Source organism: Synchiropus splendidus, chromosome 2 (genome assembly GCF_027744825.2).
Source record: "Synchiropus splendidus isolate RoL2022-P1 chromosome 2, RoL_Sspl_1.0, whole genome shotgun sequence".
Lineage (NCBI taxonomy): Eukaryota > Metazoa > Chordata > Actinopteri > Syngnathiformes > Callionymidae > Synchiropus > Synchiropus splendidus.
This window is the reverse complement of record NC_071335.1, coordinates 7,833,092-7,837,356: the sequence shown is the minus strand read 5'-3', so window position 1 is coordinate 7,837,356 and position 4,265 is coordinate 7,833,092. Positions and strand designations below refer to the sequence as shown.

Below are 4,265 nucleotides of genomic sequence, written 5' to 3'. Positions count from 1 at the left end.
GCGATGGCTAATTGCTGGAGCGTCCTTCCTCGACGACGGAGCTACTACAGCAAATGCACACAAGGCAACACACACAACTACGGACTAACCAAACACTGAAAGGCAACTACGGTGGAAACAAACACTTACTTTTGGTCATGTACTTGAAACTTAAGACAAAAAACCAGGAGGACGAGCGGCAGCCAACTACTCTCAGAGCGAACTCCAACCACTACTGCGCATGTCAAAACTGCCACGCAACGTGTGACATCATCTTAAAGTACACCTGGAATGGTCGTACACAAATGTGAAGTTGAGAGGCTGTCTGAAGTCGATCAGTTTCGGTGCCCAGCCTGCAAACCCTCAAAGTTAGCAGTCTCAGTGGATGGGAACCGCAAGCTTTATCGCTTTAAGAGCCATTCTGGGGTATATATAAGTTGTTTCTACTGCATGCAATACATGGAACCTTGATAAAGGTCACCCCTGCTTTATGTCTTTTAGACCAAATAGCTTTTTCGAAGGTGTCTTCTTGGCCAACAACACAGAGGTGACCTCCTACGTCAACCACATCAGGGCATCAACAGGACATGTAAATTTTATTTAAATTTCACTCCACGCTTCGCCCTGTCTACAGCTGTTTTTCTTCATCTTGAACAGAATCCTGGGAAAGGCAGGTGTGGTGGAAGCGAATGGGTGGCTGCACGAGAGTCCTCCAACAAGTCTGCGACTAAAGTAGATGAGGAAGGGGTCGAGGTTGTCGTGTGTCGTCATGGTGTTTTACTGAAGGGACTGAACATGTTCCGTGGGGAGATATTTGCACTTCCTTTATATCTCCAGAAACTGCTTGTTTCAAACAATGTTCAGATTTTTGCTCTGATGTGGCATGCAAATATTGACCATATTTGCAGAAGGTTGTTGGCCACTGTCCTGAGTTACAGGTCTTGTTGAACATGCGGCCCTTTCTCTCCATCATGCACGCTAAAGCACATTCATGGATGTGTGAGGTAATGATTGTCAGGGGCTTTAATTTCACATTATTTCTCTCCGTCCTCGTCCAAATGGTAACATGCATATTTCTTTCAGTTGGAATGGGGTGGACGGAACCAAGAGGGAGCAGGAACAACAATAGGGGAGGAAGTTGAACAGGTGAACAGCTTCCTTTCTCGAGCAGCCCTATGTTCCAAGTACATGTCAAAAGCTGGTAAGTACATTTTTTTTTGTGTGAAAAAAAGTTACCGCTAAAGTTGTACTAATCAAGTAGTAACGTAAAGGTGTGTCCATTGTGCATTCAGCCCGCACAGACATCCTTACCATCCAGGCCATTGGCTGGAACAAGCGGAAGACAGAAAATTTGGACCGGACTTTGGCCAAACGATACATCAAGATAAAGACCACACTTGTGTGTTTCATGGTGCATTAGACTAGGTGCAATTGTTTGTTAATCCAACATGGGTTTTCACAGACTGTGCAGAGGATTGCTGAAGCGTCTGAGGAGCTCAAGAAATTGGCTGGAGAGTTGTCTATTCAGGAAGACACTGTTCAGCAATGGGTGTCTGATGTTCAACAGTGGACTGCAGGTGAATACCTCAGTGTTTTATGTACAATTCAGACGTAAAATAAATAAACTTGAAAAAAACATTGAAGGACTGTGTCTCGGCATTAAGCAGCGGAAATATCAGCTGTATCGTCAGGCTGGTAAGAACAGAACGAAAGAAAACAAGTTGTTGATAATAATGTGTGGCTGAGCACATATTCAGTATTTTCTGTTTAATATTCTAGATGGTAACAAGAGAAGACATCTGCTTAGAAAAAAAGATTTCTGTGGAAAAGAGATCCTTAGAAGATGCCATCACAAAATACAATGCTGTTGTGCCGGAAACTGGCGAACTCCCTTCTCCCAACGAGCTCCTGGCTGAGGAAAACTATTCCTGGCCTTGGGAATGTAAGTACATCTAGGATGTGTTCAGTTGTCTTCATATCTATAGACTATCTTTAATTACATTGTAAAGGCTTTAGATGAAGCAATCACAGGTTTGACAGAGGTTTCTGTGATTGGATCAGACAAGCTCCAGAGACAACTTCCTTTTTACTTTTGAAAACTGAAAGAGACACTCTTCTATATAATTCTGTCCCATGGGAGAAATTGCCTGGTGTCATTAGGAGGGGAATATCCAGTGTAATAGAACCCACTTTTGAAAGTATACAGTCAGTATTCAGTTAAAGGAAGAGTTAAATCTTGTGTTTTTCTGCCCTCTGTAAGAATCACTTACCCTACATGCTTTCTACATGCCGATATATGATGTTGCAATATTCAATTGAGAAGGTAAGTGCAGCATCAAAACTTGGTTCAATATTTTCTGGAATGTATTTGTTCATTTGCTGGAGTATTTAACATCTGGATGTGCCACCGTATCTTTATGACTACTTCTTGATAGGAAGGGTCATCTCATTTATCTCTGAGTTCATGTCTGAATGAAAAGGGCCAACAGGCTTCATGTATTTGTTAGTGCTCACTATGTTTGTTGAGCTTGTTGGCGCCCTTTTGATGGGAGGATCTGACAATTGCTGAGACGGGAATTCTCTTCTACTCTCCCCGACTTGGGAAGGCAACTGGCCACGGAGGGAAAGAAGATAGCTGGAATATCTCCTTTGCATAGCACATACACAATTGACACACAAATTCCTTTCTCAACTATCTTTGAACTGTGGTCCTTGATAACACTGGCACCTTCTCACGAAATGTAGTTTTCTCAAGTCTCACAATCTATCTATTGAGCTTCCAGTCTTGAGGTTTTCAACCAATATAGAAGACAACATTTGCATCTTTCATAGCAGTGTTTTTCAACCTTTTTTGAGCCACGGCACATTTTTTACATTGGAAAAATTTTGTGGCACACCACTAACCAAAAATGTTACAAAATGACACTCTGTATAGTATATTTAATTACAATATAATTTCTCAATTTATTTATACTCAGTCAGTGTGTAACCTGGGCCTGTTTAGATGAACACAAAGCCGATATCCTGGCAGGAATAGAAGAAAGACACACACAAAGCTCTTCTTCAACAGCTCTCAGTCTCTCTCTGTTTTTAGTTCTTATAGCAGTTAGGCTTGAAAAGCTCAGCTCACACAGATATGTTGTGGAAAATGGGAGCAATGTCAGAACAGCTTTGTTGGCCAGAATGGGGAACTCCTTGGCAGCAGTCAACCAAAAACTGTCCAAAGGAAGATCAGCAAATCTTAGTTTTAAACCACGATCCTGTTTCAGTTCAGTTAGTTCCTCCTGCTCTTGTAAAGTCATGTCCTCTCCAACAACTGATGCCGAGCTGTATGGGTCCCTAACCCAGTCAAAGCATTCAGTGGAGGCTGAAGAGAAATAAAATGACAACTTCTCCTCAAGACTTTTCAAATGTTTACCTATTACCTCAGACAGTGCAGCAGTGTTGCTTTGCCGTTTGTCTGTGAGTGGGAACATCTCCAGGTTGGCACGTTGCACATGTTGTTGCCAGAGGTGCACCTTTAAATGGAATCCATTTATTTTATCTGTGCTTGTAAGCAGGTTTTCATTTCGGCCCTGCATCCTTGTGTTCAGTTCATTAAGATGATGAAATATATCAGCCAGGTATGCCAGTTTTGCGCACCACTCATCACTTGCAAGCAGATTTGAGTAATCAGACCTCTCATTTGTCAGAAACATTTTAAGTTCCTCTCGCAGCTCATACACACGGGTCAGCACCTTACCGCGCGACAACCATCTGACCTCCGTATGGAGCAATAAGGCTTTATGCTCCGCTCCCATTTCCTCACACAGAGATGCGAATATACGGCTTTTCAGAGGTCGTGTCTTTACAAAGTTCACTATGCGCACCACATCGTCCAACACAGGAACCAGTTCTGCTGGTAAAGTCTTAGCAACGAGGACCTCACGGTGCAAAAAACAGTGCGTGACAATCAGATCTGGGTTTCTTTCCTTCACTCTACTCACAAAGCCTTTGTTGCGCCCGACCATGGCTGCAGCTCCATCAGTGCACACACTTGTGCAGTTTTCCCACGTAAGTCCTCCCTGGTCAAGATATTCCGATGTGACCCGAAAAATTTCCTCTCCAGTTGTTTTTTCTGGCAGTGCCTTGCAAAATAGGAAGTTTTCTCTAATGGCATCTCCATCCACAAAACGCACATTGGCCAAGAGCTGAGAATGTCCACTAATATCCGTAGACTCGTCAACTTGCAACGCAAATTTCCTACTGATGCGTATCTTTTCCAAAACATGGCTTTCGATGTCTGT

The 4,265-nt window shown here is 42.9% G+C and overlaps 1 long non-coding RNA gene across 1 annotated transcript; it reads left to right on the top strand.

Annotated features, from left to right (window-relative positions):
• The first annotated feature begins 273 nt into the window (after positions 1 to 273).
• Positions 274 to 784, top strand: LOC128755069 (uncharacterized). Its single transcript, XR_008414020.1, has 3 exons — positions 274 to 405; positions 481 to 568; positions 637 to 784. It is a non-coding gene; the product is annotated as an uncharacterized LOC128755069 (long non-coding RNA).
• Positions 785 to 4,265: the final 3,481 nt, after the last annotated feature.